This window comes from Haliotis rufescens, unplaced genomic scaffold (assembly GCF_023055435.1).
Source record: "Haliotis rufescens isolate VD_foot unplaced genomic scaffold, xgHalRufe1.0.p SCAF_7, whole genome shotgun sequence".
Lineage (NCBI taxonomy): Eukaryota > Metazoa > Mollusca > Gastropoda > Lepetellida > Haliotidae > Haliotis > Haliotis rufescens.
Window position 1 is genome coordinate 25,248,505 of NW_025964361.1, and position 19,007 is coordinate 25,267,511.

The window sequence follows — 19,007 nt, forward strand, 5'->3', positions numbered from 1 at the left end:
TCGACAGCAAAGAGTTTCCAGGGCTATGGTCCTTCCCCACACTGAAACACTTTGTTTGAAGTATGCCGATGTTGACCCAGCAGCGAATGGGTACCCAGTAGGATGAGATGGTAATGTGACTTTCTAGTGCCACATAGGCAGCTTGAGTTGCTGAGGGAGCTGAGGAGGAAAACTCGTGTGGTCACTGATCAACTGGCGGGGATAATAATATAATGTGCGCCGTGGAGTACCTATCCAAATTGGAAGTCAGGCGCTTTATAAAAACACAATATTGTGGTTATAAGGGCTATTAAAAACACACCCAGCATTGTTTTAAAACTTTGGTGCGGGTGTACTGCTCATTTTGTAACAAAAATGCGATACCTTTATAATCAATTCATGTTTCCAAAATCAATTTAAAATGTTGTTATGCGGGTAAGTGATACTCAAACACATGCTAACCACAAATATGACACGTGACATTCGAACGCTTGGAAGATTAATGACAAATTATTAGCTTTTCCAATCTTTACAATATCTAGACGTTTATCTAACATTCATATCAACTTAAAATATATTTTGTTATTTTTAATACGTCCTTTCTTTGTCGACAACCTTTATCAGGTTTTTTAAATGCCAGATCGCAGATCGTATGTTGTTGATGATGTTTTGCAGCATCCTATGATTTACGAGTGATCAGCTTGTACGCTGGTAGGTGTATCATATTCTTGCATGTATAGTTCAACATGTTCTATTTCAACATTCAAGACGAATGCACTTTTGAAGCAACAATGTCACAGGAGATTAATCTTGGACACTCTATACCATGTCGAGTTTCCCCGAAATAAGGCTATGGACCACCTGCTGTCATCACAGATTACCTGTGTTTCTCTATTTTCTACTTTTTCCGCCCGATGAAGTCTGTACGGAGACACTCGAGACTGATCGCTGTCAGGGGTTGACGTTTTATATTCAATGTGTTTTATATTTAAGTATCAAATTTGTGTTATGCATGGTTCAATTTACTGAAAAAACTTGTAGGGAAATAAATACGGAACCCTTACATCGATCTGACCATATGCTTTCAATAAAAACACACATGAACATTCAAGAACCAATACGTTCCGTTTGATCTCGCCGCTTGCACGTGAAACACGCATTAAATATTCAAATACGTGATTTCAAATCTCTAGAGTTAGACACAGGCATTACAAATTGTCCATCTTAGCGGTCAAGCATGTCGTGTACCTCCCCAAGAGCTGTATCAGAAGGTTTCGTTTACACGTTGACTATGTCTACCGTTTGAACCTGGCTGCGGCGCCGCACGAGCGTCACCATGGGAACGGTGCTATGTGTATGAAAATAAGAATTCCCTATATCAAAGAATGGTCGCATGTTCGGCGTTTCGGATTCCTAAGAAACGAAAGCCTGAGGTTAGATTGAATCACTTTCGTTTTTTCGACACTGAAAGCAAATAATTTTATTGCAAATAGTTGGTATTATTTTTACGATAATGATCAATGATTTCTACAATCGATGATATCTTATATTCGCAATAACATCATTTTCTTTCAAAAGATGCTGCATGACAGCGTACGTTTCTATGAATATTTTATACCCCTTCTTGTGTATTTTACTGATTGAGGAAGAAAAATCAATAATGTTATACACAAACAGTACGACGTTAAGGTCATAAAAGGAATTCGCAAATATTCTTTACATCTTCGATGGGTTTTCATACAAAGGTGACCTTTGAATCAAGAGCCACTTGTGACTTATCCATTCAATGCTTGTAGAGAATGAAGCTTTGATATCAATGTTTAATGTGCTGAAGTGTTTACTATGATCACGTAAGTATTAAGTCGTGATCATGAGTGTTTTTCTTAAAGGACATCCTTTGGACCGAAACATAAAGGCGCTCTCTTATCAGCTGAAGTGTTAGAAATGTTTCCAATTAGCCGCCATGATGACGTGATTGTTTCTTTAGAAAGCGACAACAGTACAAGGACAGGCAACAGATGCTACACAGTGTTAACTCAAGTTAGAGAAGCGTCGAGTGGTAGATAAACAATGAATGAACCTCATCCAGGGACTGTCAAGGCCATTGACATATGCATTCAGTTCGTATGTGCCTAACTATGACTCGTTGGAGGCTTGTGTGTAATTTGAAATCATCTCTGTGTTCCACAAAAGGGGACCCAAGACCATCCAATGCACGGGCAAGTGAAACTTCGATAGAAGCGTAGTTTTGAGTAAAAGGAAGACTGTGGTATGCTTCTATATTACTGTAGGTGTGAAAAGAAGTGCGAATGAATATTAATGAGGTCGTACAGAACTGTCACTGTCGTTGGGCTACAAAATTTATCTTTGTAGGTGATTCGTACCGCTGAATTTAGCGTGTTGGTTGTGCCCCTTAATCACCAAGCTACATGCGATCCCAGATCATGCAGAAAACATTTAGGTTCATTCAATGTATTGTTAAGTCTTTAACTCGAACTCTTATATCGATATGCCATTGAACACGATGTATCTTTATGAGCGACGCAGGCGTGTTATCGGGATCTCGGTATGTTTTCGGTTGTCCCGAGTACTTCGAGATAACGAGAGTTCTCTGTATGTACAATTGTTCAGATAATAGGATTCGAGAAGATGAGTGAGTGAGTATAGTTTTGCGCCGCATTTAGCAATATTCCAGCAATATCACGGCGGGGGATACCAGAAATGGGCTTCACACATTGTACCTATGTCGGGAATCGAACCCGGGTCATCGACGTGACGACCGAACGCTTTAACCACTAGGCTACTCGACCGCCCCTTCGAGCAGATGACCACACACACTAGACGTACACTAGAGCACCATGCTTGTTGGTGCTGAAAACAATGGCTGGACACGAGATACAGAGTAAGCACTGGACATGCAAGCGTGCCAACAGAGACATCCAGTTGCACTCCACAGCTTGGACATGACTTGTGTGTGTGCTCATACTATCGACCATTGGGTGAATGAGTGAGTATAACGCCACTGAGAACATTATTTCAGTTGCATTATGGCTGTCAGCATATAGTTCGTAGAAAGTAGATCGTAGAGCATGCTGATGTGGCTAAGTGACCAAGGCTCATAGTCGGGAACCAGGGACCAACTATCAGCGAATCCTGGTGCAGCTAAAGGACTTCATTTTGACATATAACTTGGCTGTAAAAATCCGTATATTAGGAACTACAAATGACCTTGAACGTATGTCGATAAATCGGTCTTCGATATTACGAATAAACTTGAAACTCTTTTCTCGTGTATGGATATATCTATAATATATCATGTACACCAGAATTATTCATTTATTACTTTGCTTTATCTAGACTTTGAGTTTGAATAATCAAATAACAAATTAATGTTAAATTATATATAAATTCCTCGATACTAGAGTATTAGAATTCCTTATTTAATAATTCTCCATTACAAACTAGGGTACATCTAGACTTGAGTCTGCATAAAACAAATTACAAATTAATGTTAAAAATAATGTATAAATCAAATATGGAAGATGACACCTAAATAAATATACATTACACTCTAATAAAACAGCCTGCATACCTATACTAACAACAATACAGCAACACGTGTCATGTCGGTTACATGTCAATTTCACCAGGCTCGACAGATCCCTGTCGACATTCCACAATATAGCCCTATGATTACCAGCACGACCGTTGTACATTTCAGTCCACCTAATGATAGGTATGACACATGACTAATACATTGCTACATATACCCCTCGTCATTTTCTCCTTAAGTCCAGTCGCAGCATGAATTCTGGGATACGGTCCAGTAATAGAATACCTGAAGCGATGATGGGGGTGTGGCCATCTTAAGCGTGAAACGGACAAGATCGCTGAAGCGGATAAACGGGTTTTAATCCTCTGAAATGTACATATGTTTGTATCAATTGCTATTTGTGTACTGGAGGGCATCTTGGTTTAAATGTCAGATTTGGATACGGTTTACACGACGACAAGGATTCGTTCCACAAAGCGATCGTGAGGCTACGGCTGTCGTAAGGCGATGTTATAGTATGGGAGTACGATCGTCTCAGCGCTAGAACGCTTTGTATGTAGAAAGATACTGATCGGGAGGCATGTTAATAACAGTGTAGCATTTAGAGTGTACATTTACTTTGATGTCGTTTCGATCGGGTTAAAAACTATGTAACAGATCTATTCATTTATATAGTAGTTGTTTTATTCGTTGTTGCTTTTTTGCATCACCGAAGGCTTGTTTGTAAATAACCTGAGTAACAATCAAATTAAAGTTTAGAAGAAGCAAGCAATCAACTGGAATGTATTATCCGAGAAACTCGACAGTGTTTATGCGGGATTACTTTTTATTCGGGTATCTTTTTTAATTATCTTCTCATAACAATAAATGTTATGATGTATAAATGTTTTGTTGTTGTTTTTCTTTGTTATTTTACAATATGCTGGGTTTCCCTCGGGGTTGGACTAGGGTGGGGGTTATTTTATATGTTTTATGATTATTTATTCACATTTACTCTATATTGGTGGGTGTGGAGTGGGATGGGGTGGGGGTATTTTGGCTTATTTCTGAGGGTGGGTGGGGAATGAGAGGGAATACATTTAGAGTAATTTGTTGTTACCATTCGTTAGTATGGGGTAGGGAAATGTTCTTTGATCAAACCAAGGTATGCCCGTATACTATTCAGCCACGACAACCAAGCTGCAAATGACATTCATAGAGAACGATTGCCTTCAGACTGGACACAACTATAACCATCTGATCCGAGAAATTATTTCTAATCTGGATTTCCTAGATTAATTTGTCTGCTCTCAAGCACACTGTATGAAATGACGCCTGTCTGTATCGAGATTGTATTTTACCACGGAGGACCCACACACAATGCGCCGAGTGTACCTTACAAATCCGACAACAAAACTCGGATATGAAATCGACAACTAATGCCATTATTTTCTATCAACTATGCCGCCTTCAAGCCTATATCAATAAATCCCACTTCAAAAATTAATATTCGCACATCCCGTCGTGAAATATACAAAAAAGCTGCGTAATTGTCGAACCATGCGGTACAAGTATTTCATAATCCCGAGTGCAATTTACAACCACAGTTGTCAATTTCAAGCTTGATGTGTCAATTTGAAATAGACGCCGGATTTTATGAGTTACAGTGTTGTGATAAGGGCCACGGGTAGCCAGGGACATAGATTGGAATTCGTCCCACCCCCTGTTTGTGCACAGGTAACAGTTGTCGGCGATTTCAATTACCGACCTAGCCATGGTCAACGTTGTCTATATCGCTTCTATTGATGTGTCCCCGACATACATCACTTTATGGGGTGCGCTAGACTTCATCGGATCGTAAATCAGACGTCAACGACCATGGCTTACAATGAATTGACGTTCTTCTTATTCAGGCCTTTGTCGGACATGAAATGAAGGGAATGAAATTAACATAAGATTGAGTGACATACACAAGGGTATATACATGTAGATTTCATTCATTGACATCTCACAGATAAACATGTGTCGGTACTTAGGGAAGTAGATTTATGTGGACATGGGTTGGAGATTGATAAATATCGACACGTGTTACTGTAAGAAAACTTTGACTTGAATCTAATCCTTTAACGACACTGAATATAAATGTAAACTGACAGATATTTTTTGTTCCAAATGCTTTGAAATCTTGAATTATTCGCATGTGATTGATTTCTTTATTTTCCTGTTACATATAAACATTTTATTGGACGATGAAACAGAAGAGTTCAAGGTCGCGACTTGCATAACTAGAAGAACGTTTCTTAAAGAACTGACAGTAATGATCTCATATTTTGTTCCAGTTGTGGAAGATACATGCACATTTATTAAAACTATTTTTCTCCTTATCACGATCAAAACACTCGTAAGGGTGATAAGGAGAACAAATTAAGTTTACAGTGGGCATCTGGATACACGTGGATATGTCAATAAGGTGATGTTCATAAAAAAAGATTGCTGATGTTCATAAAAACAGATGGCTTGTTTTACAAGAATAGCTAGGGAAATTAATTTAACCGTGAAGATCCGGGGTAGACTAGGTCTTCAGCAACACATGCTTGCTGTAAAAGGCGACTATGCTTGTCGTAAGAGGCGACAAACGGGATCGGGTGTTCAGGCTTTGACTTGGTTGATGCATGTCATCGTATCCCTATAGCGAAGATCGATGCTCATGACATCAATCACTGGATTGTCTGGTCTAGACTCGATTAATTACAGACCGCAGTCTGTAATGGGAAATGGGAATCAGATGGTTACCCTGTTACCTGCTGTGTGTCATGGTAACAGGAATGGGGATCAGATGGTTACCCTATTACCTGCTGTGTGTCATGGTAACAGGAATGGGGATCAGATGGTTACCCTGTTACCTGCTGTGTGTCATGGTAACAGGAATGGGGATCAGATGGTTACCCTATTACCTGCTGTGTGTCATGGTAACAGGAATGGGGATCAGATGGTTACCCTGTTACCTGTTGTGTGTCATGGTAACATGAATGGGGATCAGATGGTTACCCTGTTACCTGCTGTGTGTCATGGTAACAGGAATGGGGATCAGATGGTTACCCTATTACCTGCTGTGTGTCATGGTAACAGGAATGGGGATCAGATGGTTACCCTGTTACCTGTTGTGTGTCATGGTAACAGGAATGGGGATCAGATGGTTACCCTGTTACCTGCTGTGTGTCATGGTAACAGGAATGGGGATCAGATGGTTACCCTGTTACCTGCTGTGTGTCATGGTAACAGGAATGGGGATCAGATGGTTACCCTGTTACCTGCTGTGTGTCATGGTAACAGGAATGGGGATCAGATGGTTACCCTGTTACCTGCTGTGTGTCATGGTAACAGGCATGGGAATCAGATGGTTACCCTGTTACCTGCTGTGTGTCATGGTAACAGGAATGGGAATCAGATGGTTACCCTGTTACCTGCTGTGTGTCATGGTAACAGGAATGGGGATCAGATGGTTACCCTGTTACCTGGCTGTGTGTTATGGTAACAGGAATGAAAATCAGATGGTTACCCTTTTTACCTGGCTGTGTGTCATGGTACCAAAGATCGCTGCGCATGCTATTAGCCGCTGGGCGTACTGGTGAGACACGATTTTAATGATATAACTTTACTGTTAATGACTGCGTCGTAAAAAAACACATTAACCCTTCATTCAAAAGGGTGAACGCATTGAACGGTTGAAAGACGAAACGAGTGATGAAGAAGGAGATTTATCACATATACACTACCGGGCCAAGAAATGATTCACCCCTCTTTGATGATGAATATAAATGAATCAAACAAGAAATGGTTATTCGAAAGTGATGTATTTGATACTGGTGCCATAGTTGTATTTTGGACCTTACGTTTTCAGTGTTTCCGCGACAGATGTCAGCCCAGTAACGTTTTGATAACGTTTGTACTTTTGTCCCTCAGTTTAGAAGACTTCAATTAACAGGCTCAATAGATTTAAAATGACGTTTTAATCGATTTCTAGTTTAAAAGTTTGATCAGCGTATCCTGTGGAATTATACTGAAGAATGAATTCATGAGAAACTGTGTTCCAGAATAAATACACACAACCCCCACGTAACACGACTGACAGTGTTAATCCTACCCGCAGGTTTAATGATGTTTGATTGATAACTGTCAAATGGACACGTCATGAAGCGTAATCAATTACAAACATTTTCTCCCAGCTGATCACCCGCATGTTGCCAATCGAACGATGTACGTGCTCGAAATAGGTCGTTCTTTAATCCCTGATCCTTTTACTCTTTTATCGTAATCCTGAATACAGTCAAGGAAGGCCTTTCTTTATGTTCATAAAGTATTTGACAAAAGTGGAATTAATATCATGTGGATTCTCAAAAAGTCAAAGGATTTGCTTGAATTTTTGCAATTGCAGAAAAAAGCAAATTCAATTCTGTCAAAACATTATATTCTTCAACTTTGTACCCTGCTTTCCCACGTGAAAAACTTAAGGAAAAACTTAATTCCTCGATCCATGGGGCTTTTGTTACAGTGAGTGAATGAGTATGGTTTTACGCCGCTTTTAGCCATATTCCAGCAATATCACGGCGGGGGACACCAGAAATGGGCTTCACACAATGTCCCCACGTCGGGAATCGAACCCGGGTCTTCGGCGTCACAAGCGAACGCTATAACCACTAGGCTACCCGACCGCCCCGGCTTTTGTTACAAAACGTGGTGACCATATATATAGTTATCAATCTTCAGAGGTTCAGGTCAATTTGTCAAAACTGAAAGCAAATGTTATCTATAAAGTATACTGAGAAAACAATATGTGAAGTGCCGGACTTCCTAATTGATAACATCTAAGTTAAATTGGGGAAAAGACAATCAGACAAGAAGTAGGCATCCTCATGGGCACTAACTGTGCTCCTTTTCTTGCTGATCAAGTCAAAACAAGGTAATCTGGCCAAGAGGTTTAGCTTAAGTGTCAGGTATATCGATGATCTGACATCGTTCAATAACCATCACATATCCAATTCCCTTCCACTGATTTACTCATCTGAACTGGAAATATAGGAGACCAGTGAGACCACCTCGTCTGTTTCGTACTTAGATCTTGGTATAAAGGTTCAGTGTGATAAACAAAACTCTCCACAAGACTTTCCAACAGTCAAATTTTCCTTTATGGCGTGCTATTTTCCAGCAGCTCCAGCCTTGGAGTCTACATTTCAAAACTTTTGAGTACAATCGAGCATGCTCTTTCTACGACGATTTCAAAGAACATCATACGACTCTTACTCGGAAGTTGTTTGATGAACATTCAAGGCCTCAGAAAAGCTTTCAAAATGTTTTATGGCAGACGTGGAGGGCATTTCTAAATTTGACGCTTCAGAGACAAAAACTATGTGTGAGGCAGTTCTCTATTTGGACTTGTACCATGTTTCCGTGTTGTTTCAGGTGAACAGTTGACTTGCCTTTGCATGTGTTTGTGACGAGTGCCGCTAGTGGGACAGGATAGGCTCATATTTTCGCGAACACCTGGTACCATCACTATATGATAGTGATTCATAAACACATGCTCATGACATAGTCGGAATCGTGCAATCGACTCAGAGTCTGCTTTATGCAGAGATTTCTATTGGATATGGAAAGGGTTTTGTCGCTTTATTCAGAGCAGAGAATTCATATGAATATGGAAAGGGTTTTATTCCACATTTATTGGTTATAATGCCAAACTTGGTTGCACTGCGAGATTTGAATTTTTTTCACTCTGGTCCGTTTCTAAACGTGATTGTAATGCAAAAATAGTTATAATGCCAAATTGGTTTTATTTCAAACTGGTTATTATGCAAAACTGGTTTTATTTCAAACTGGTTATTATGCAAAACTGGTTTTATTTAAAACTGGTTATAATACCAAATTGGTTTTATTTCAAACTGGTTATAATGCCAGACTTGGGTATAATGCGAAACTCTTCATAATGCCAACTTTGTTATAACGCGAGATTGGTTTTATTTCAAACTGGTTGTCATGCCAAATCATCAACGGACCACGTGACCACTTAACTTACGAACAAGAAAAGAAAACAAATAAGGGAAGTCATTTGACTAGTTTTGACAGAAAGTGTTCTTGTTATGTTAATTTCGTGTAGACACATAACAATACAACATTCTTGCAAACAACAAAACCGATGCAGTAATAACACAAAAATACTAGGGCCATGCCCCTGCATGCTTGCTGTCGTTCATGGGCGTGCCAGCGGAATAATACTGATACAAATCAAAATCAATATTTTATTTACAACCAAATGATACGGTACGTACACTGGCAACATAATTACATTATGAATATGTATAATGGAAAAACGTTTGCGAGAAAATACAGTAGATATAACTGATTGTCCTTAATGATATATATTATTTATACAGAGAGAATTCTGTGCGAAATGAAACATAATACGTTGATGTGTGAAAAAAATCTATATTTTTTCAGTGTAGTTTAGACAAAGATAAGCTGTTCTCAATTGAGGCGATACTTGCATGAATTCATTATACATTACATCGGTTCGTCATAAAAACTGAATTCACTCTGCCGGGACATCATGACATTAAATTCACTCTGCCGGGACATCATGACATTAAATTCACTCTGCCGGGACATCATGAAATTAAATTCACTCTGCCGGGACATCATGAAATTAAATTCACTCTGCCGGGACATCATGAAATTAAATTCACTCTGCCGGGACGTCATGACATTAAATTCGCTTTGCCGGGACGTCATGACATTAAATTCACTTTGCCGGGACGTTATGACATTAAATTCACTCTGCCGGGACATCATGACATTAAATTCACTCTGCCGGGATATCATGATATTAAATTCACCCGCCGGGACATCATGACATTAAACTCGCTTTGCCGGGACATCATGACATTAAATTCGATTTGCCGGGACATCATGACATTAAATTCGCTTTGCCGGGACAACATGACATTAAATTCACTCTGCCGGGACATCATGACATTAAATTAGCTTTGCCGGGACATCATGACATTAAATTCACTCTGCCGGGACATCATGACATTAAATTCGCTTTGCCGGGACATCATGACATTAAATTCGCTTTGCCGGGACGTCATGACATTAAATTCACTTTGCCGGGACGTTATGACATTAAATTCACTCTGCCGGGACATCATGACATTAAATTCACTCTGCCGGGATATCATGATATTAAATTCACTCTGCCGGGACATCATGAAATTAAATTCACTCTGCCGGGACATCATGAAATTAAATTCACTCTGCCGGGACATCATGAAATTAAATTCACTCTGCCGGGACATCATGAAATTAAATTCACTCTGCCGGGACGTCATGACATTAAATTCGCTTTGCCGGGACGTCATGACATTAAATTCACTTTGCCGGGACGTTATGACATTAAATTCACTCTGCCGGGACATCATGACATTAAATTCACTCTGCCGGGATATCATGATATTAAATTCACCCGCCGGGACATCATGACATTAAACTCGCTTTGCCGGGACATCATGACATTAAATTCGATTTGCCGGGACATCATGACATTAAATTCGCTTTGCCGGGACAACATGACATTAAATTCACTCTGCCGGGACATCATGACATTAAATTAGCTTTGCCGGGACATCATGACATTAAATTCACTCTGCCGGGACATCATGACATTAAATTCGCTTTGCCGGGACATCATGACATTAAATTCGCTTTGCCGGGACGTCATGACATTAAATTCACTTTGCCGGGACGTTATGACATTAAATTCACTCTGCCGGGACATCATGACATTAAATTCACTCTGCCGGGATATCATGATATTAAATTCACTCTGCCGGGACATCATGAAATTAAATTCACTCTGCCGGGACATCATGAAATTAAATTCACTCTGCCGGGACATCATGAAATTAAATTCACTCTGCCGGGACGTCATGACATTAAATTCACTTTGCCGGGACGTCATGACATTAAATTCACTTTGCCGGGACGTTATGACATTAAATTCACTCTGCCGGGACATCATGACATTAAATTCACTCTGCCGGGATATCATGATATTAAATTCACCCGCCGGGACATCATGACATTAAACTCGCTTTGCCGGGACATCATGACATTAAATTCGATTTGCCGGGACATCATGACATTAAATTCGCTTTGCCGGGACAACATGACATTAAATTCACTCTGCCGGGACATCATGACATTAAATTCGCTTTGCCGGGACATCATGACATTAAATTCACTCTGCCGGGACATCATGACATTAAATTCGCTTTGCCGGGACATCATGACATTAAATTCGCTTTGCCGGGACGTCATTCCTTCAAATTGACGTCATGACATTAAAATTCGCTGACACCATTCGAGACACCATGAATACCTTATTAATATTTTACATCACCTAGGCCCGAATTACCATCAACAAACAAACAAACAAACAACAATATTATCGATATCAAAATTATCAGAATCATTACGCTGACGTACGCGTATGCGTAACGTACGCTAACTTACGCTGGGATGTTATATACTGGGGAAAATGTTTCTGACGCATATTGATAACAGAAGGACTATGCTTTAGATTTGATTTCAGGGAAATATTATGAGTCTTGATATAACGACTCGGAAACAGATTTCGTTTAAGAAATGCCACGCATCATATAGCCTTGATGTTTATTTCACTGAAGTCCGTTATCAAAGTGATATTAAAGATTAATAATGTTATTACGGGGAATGTAGGTGGCAAATACAGATTACTGAATGTACCTTATGATGCCTTAGGCCTTTGATGTTATGAATGTAATTGGATTAGCAGCTGGGCTTTGTTCGATCTCAATATTCAGAAACGTTTGAAATCTGAAATTGTCTGCGTATTTCTGAGCGATGGTGGGATGTTGATATAGACATATACGTATATGAAGTATACTTGAACGTGTCAGCTGTTAAATTGAACGAGCGTCTCATGATGTTCTATCCTGCAGCTCTGAATACAAGAAACTGCAATAAGTCATGTACTCTATGTAGTTGGCATAATGTCTAACTACAAACATGATTGGCTTATTTACTTAAAATGTCCTTCATACCTATCGATTTAGATCCCTGACTATACAGTTACGCACACGGGAAAAGGTAGTGTGTTTTATGTTTTAACGCCGCTTGCAATGGTTTCCCAAGACTATTTTAGTTATATCGGGAAGCAGGATTGTCTGGTTGTTGAAGCATCCGCTCGTCACTCCTTAGTTCGATTTCCCACATTGTACATTTGTATGGAGTTTATTCTTATTGCCCCTCGCCGAGATATGACGGGAAAAAATCTATAATAGGTGTAAACCTAATGTCCCCAACTCCCTTTGATATGTCAGCTCATAGCGGAAAGAACACCCCACCCCTACCCCCACCCCCAAAGCAACGCCGTTTACCGAACTACAAACAGGATCTGGCGTTCATTTTGACGGAGGATCATTATCAGTTTGTTTGTTTGTTTGTTTGTTTGTTTGTTTGTTTGTTTAACGTCGCGCTTAGCAGTATCCCAGCAATATGACGGTGGTCTGTAAATAATATGGTAAGGACCAGACAATCCAGTGATTGACATGATGAGCATCGATCCACGCAATTGGGATACCATGACATGCATCAACCAAGTCAGGAGCCTGACCCCCCGATCCTGTTACTCGCCTCTTACGACAAGAATAGTCGCTTGATAATCAGAGTGAATCTAAAGAGATCTTATATGATGTTCGAACCCACGACCAGCTGACCATGTCCGCTACGTCACTCCATACCGACGCTGTAACCACAGAGCCACCGTGTGCCAGGTTTAATGGTAAAGAAGACCACGTGCGAAAGCTATTCAATAATTAATAGTCTGTCTGAAGGCAGATTTGAAATGTCAACACCAATATGCAGCTCCCGCATGAAAAACTCGGAATTCACTCCTACTTGTGTCTAGACGGTGCTAAGCCTATATGCCGATTATGTGGCCAATCATTAAAGACGCCTATGTGATAGCCCCACTGAAATGTAAATGCTTTGGGATGCAATAAACACATGTTATAGGGAATTCACGTCGGACATCAACTGCATAAACCTGACGAAAGCCAGACATAGCTTCGCCATAGCAAGGGTCATTTCATGGGTGTTAGGGGAGCTTTAAGTAAGGACATATATAGGACATGCATTCCATCAAACATAAGTAAGTAATATTTGGGATTTAACCTTAAAAGCCGGGAGATGGGTATCGTGGATACGTGTAATCTCTGTGAGTGAACTAGTATTCAGATACGATGTCAACCCGAAAACCGACCTAATAATGTTCAATTTGTCCCACGCATATATTTTCAGAACTGGAGTGGTCACGACATAAATGAAAGCTACCATAAAGTATTGAGGCACCGTTTGTATCTATTTACGACATCTAACGGAAGCGAGTTCCAGAGCATTACAGCATACAGTGAGCTGACGGCTGTCGCGATGGGTCACGGGATATGTGTATGTTATTACCGTTGGTGCAGATTCAGTTTCAGCGCATTTATTTCTGATCGATATCAGAAGTGACAGTTACACTGGGTTGAGAACGTGAGTTGACTGCTTACAACTCCCGAAGTTGTCGTGTTCCTCTCTGTAATTTCCACCAACTACCAGTCCAGTTGATAAGATGTACGTCAACACGGGTTCGAATCCCAATGAGTGCAATTTGTTGTCCTTACAAAAACATGCAAAAAGTATCAAAATAACAGAGGCGCGACAATGCGATATTTTGACAATTTGCGCTTCGAAAAATAGTGTTTGGTTTGGGGGGTTTTTTTTACCAAGGGGCGATATTTTGACCAGTTGTCGCGTTTCGAATTATGTTGTTAACTTTGGGTTTTTTACCAACGGGCGACAAAGCGACTTTTTTTTACATGACCACCTCAGCTAAAATGCGCCAGAAAGGCGCGACAACGCGATTTTGATATTGTGGCGTTGTCCGTCAAATGTGCGCATGTCGTAAATGAATTAATATACGTATGCGCCGAAATTGACACAGTCAAACTCTTTTCAAACTCAAGTGAACATTTTTGTAGCTCCAATGATTCCCAAACTACCTAATTAACTGACACGCAATTACAACGCTGTTATCCTCGAACATGTTTCGAGACAAGGGTAAAGGCCAGAGTAGAGGCAATCTTATATACCCAGTTGTTCGAGATAACCAATGTTATATGTGATATAGAGTAGCACGAGTGTATTGAGGCCCGACGCACTATAATGTATATCCGATTCAGCAAACTTGAAGTGTGAGTTAACTGCGGACAATTAGCGGCAAATGTACCAGGGTTATCAAATCGACAGAGTATCTACACATCACGATATTTTATCCACTGATCGATAAAAAAACCAGAGAGCTACGAGACTACAAATGTAGAAACTGAAATCAGTTGGGCGAGATTGCGTTGTTCTCTAAAACGGACTTTTCGCAATATGAACGTTTTGAGTTTGAATTAGGGTATCAGACTTTACAATAATATATTTTGTTCTTGTTCAAAGTATTCGGAATCTAATATTTTGATTTCTGATATTCAAAATCTACGTGACCCGTAAAGATCCGGGGTGGAATAGGTCTTCCCATGCTTGCTGTAAAAGGCGACCATGCTTGTCGTAAGAGGCACCCAACGGGATCGGGTGATCTGACTTGGTTGATGGATGTCATCGGATCCCAATTGCGTGGATCGATGCTCAATTACTGGATTGTCTGGTCCATACTAGATTATTTACAGACCACCATCATATAGCTGAAGTATTGCTAAGTGCGGCGTTAAACAACAAACATACAAAATCTACGCAACAATTGTAGCTAATACGTTTACCGTTATGTGACACAGCTAGTTCCCCGACTCAGAAGAAGACGTTAGAAACAAATCACACTACAAGCAAAACACGACACTTGGCATTTCGTTCAAACATACAATGTTGCTGCTTGTGCTAATCCGGACTTAGGCAGCTTTGTAGTGTTAGAACACTGAGATACCATGCCGCAGTGTAACATGAATACCCCACTCAGACACAGTATACTGACTCCGAGCCGACCAGTCCTTGTTTTAGCCCCGTAAAGCCGAGCGCCATGCAGGGAAACAACAAGTACCATCTTTTGGTATATCGCGGCCAGGGGATCGAACCATCGACCATCAGCTCTCCGGGCAGACAGTGCATCCACCTAGGTATATACAGTGAAACCCCGTTCATCCGGACAGCTCCGTTCCCTGTTATATCACTGGGAACAACATGGTCCAAATTAACGAGGTTGTTACATAGTAATGCTACCTATATCAACGCAACCAGGAAACGTCCGGGATGTAGGATTTCCGGATTTACAAGGTGGACTAACCTGGTGTTATTGTAATTATGATCACCAGGTTCAGTAAGGAATACAATAAAAGTTCAGACCTCGTTATTCCGGAAACCCTGTTATCCAGGCGATCACATAGAGCTAAGGTCGACATCCAGCTGTGACATTACAGCCTACCACTGACTCGGTAATCTGGAAATGCGTTCATCAAGATGATTTTATTGAATCACAGTTCGGTTTGACGAAGTTTCATTGTACAGAATATTGTTACGATAGCATGACATACATCATATCATACATAAGGAAAAATTGCCGGATCAGCATAAAGTGCACAGCTGCATCATCTCAGTTCTCGGCAAGTCTCGCGAGATGATGCCAGGAGTATGATGCATTTCCGGGAATACAAGATCGTGGTTTAATCCCCCCGCGGTAGATAATATTCTGCAGAAGAAAGAGTCTGCTCTGACAGCGGGTACTCATCTTGGAGAAGCATGTAATGCGTGGTCTAATCAACGCTTCTCTACATGCATATTAATTATATATTTACATAACTGTCAAACATGATATACAAATTAGGGTTGTTTTACCGAAGGCGGCAAGGACGAAGTAGCTTATGGATGAGTGTTTTTAGTGTATGAATGTAATAACGGTGGATTTAGAAGTACCGTTATTACTGCATCGCCGCCAGGAAGATAAGCTGTTTTGAAGAAATTATGGCATTCGATCGTTATTCATGCAACCATTTTCGCCAATAATGTCCTCCAGCCATATGCATCATCTTGTGATAAATGTATTTCTTCCAACGTATGTAGCAAGTAAATGATAGTTATTATATGCAGAGAAATGACGCATATACGCATGAGAAAGATTATTTGATTAAAATTGAACTGTATCCTACAAATGCGACGAGAGTCGAACGTTTAAAAAAATCTCTTAGAGATGAAGCGGTAGAAGTACACATCCAATCTTATAGGCTTTGATTTAAAAGACTACGTCTTTTCATTAGAACGGATTTTCGTTGAGCTTAAATTAAACGTCACTACCGAAACCTCAGGTGTAAAAACGTGAAAGACTACGGCTTCATATTTTTAAAGCTATAAATCGATAGCGACCGATTAATCAGAACCTAGGCAGGCTGTATTCTAATTGTGGATCTACGCATGTTCTTCATTCCCCGAATGACGTCTACACTGAGCATTCGGAACCTACCTAATGGTCAAGATATCACGTTTAGAAAGATCAATCATTGCTTGATACAAAAAAGTCAGTTTTTGCCGACAGAGAAAAACGCCCTAGATGGTTATCATCTGCAGAATTCGTGACCATTTTCGTCATTCCGGGCCAAGCCGAGCGCTTCTTGTACGGTACGAAAAGACGCGAGTGGCGACGTATTTAATCTAAGCGAACAATCGGAGTTTTCGCAAGTGACTTGTAAACATTCGTCGTCTTCCGGTTCTTAGCTCGGTGTAAAGGTCCATTAAAGGGGCACTCTCCCTAGACGTTGTAAGACTTGAGGTAAAGTTAGACATTGTCTCCGCGTAATCTGGGTAATCAACTGCCAAATTGATCAACGTCATAAAATGTAAGATATGAGACAAGCCTAGTTGTATTTGAAGGACGTAAGCCTAACCTGATGGGACTGACAATTTCCAGACTCAAGTCCCCCTTTAAGGCGAAAGATCCTGATGGATCGCCACCAACATTTCCAGCGAAAGCCGATTCGTCTTCCCTGAATCACGATGCATTAAACATAGCTACGTATCAATGTCTGAGAACATTTTTGTGTTGTTAAAGAACTCGCATAATAATGGTAAACGATGCTTAATGTGTATCCTATGGACTATGCTTGTCGTGAGAGGCGACTAACTGGATCACTGACTTGGTTGATGCATTTCATCGTATCCCAATTGCGGGGATCGATGCTCATGATATCAATCACTGGATTGTCTGATGCAGACTCGATTATTTACAGACAGCCGTCATATAGCTGGAATATTGTTGAGTGCTGCTTCAAACAACAAACACAAACAAACATATCTTACAAACATCAGTCACACTATAACACCAGGCGTTTGCAAAGAGGATTCCATAATCTAGACTTACTCATAGGCGTCAGACAATCAAGAGGACCGAAGTTAGAACTATTCCTCAGTAGTCTATGTTTGTCGAAGGGAAGACGAATTTACATTAGATTCGAATCTCGGTGACTAGACTGGCTGGCTGTAATCGTACCGCGACGGTGTGGCACGTTTACAAAATATCCATCTTTGGTCCAGACTTCATCATTTACTGGCCGTCGCAATATACTGTTGACTGCGACGTACGCTCGTAACAAAACAGGGTGCCGTTGTACAAAACAACCTTAGCGCTAAGGTTACCTTATATCCTTAGTGTTAACCTTAGGCCTTTACTAAGGTTGACCCCCTGTTGCGTGAAACTACCTTACGCTAAGGTAGCCTTAGTTAAGGTGAACATTTTAAGGTTGGTCAGACCCAACCTTAGCCACGCTAAGGTTGATACTTCATTGAATATCAACAAGGCTACTTTCTTGTTGACGTGTGAGGAATGATAGATACACAAATTTGATCTCATTTACAAAGTAACGATGCTGCATCAGCTAGGTTGAATGTATGGTAAAACTTACTTTGCGGCTATTGCATCCCACTCCCTCATTTTGGATTGATTGGTGATTGTTGAAGAAAATGCGCCGAATAAAACATGGCTGCGACACTTGACTTCATCGGCCAAGAGTGTCAGCTCACTTGATGTAAAGTTTGATTGCCGACACCGTTTCTGTGCACTGGTAGACGGCTGTGTCATGTTGAAGTAGCAATATTAGTCGTCTGCAGATGCGAGCAGGGGAGATAACTCTCAACCGTAACTACGGACATAATTGAGTCTCCCACACTAAAGAGTTCAACCTTAGTTAAGGTTGCCGCTAAGTATCCTGTCCACGTTAAGGTTGTCCAAAGGTAGTTTTGTGCAACGGGCGTAACTTTTTGATAAGGTTACCTTAAGATTAACCTTAGTAACTAAGTTCAACCTTAGTAAAGGTTGTTTTGTACAACGGCACCCAGACGACCATGTAATAGCCTTTATACAGAGGGAAAACCGCTT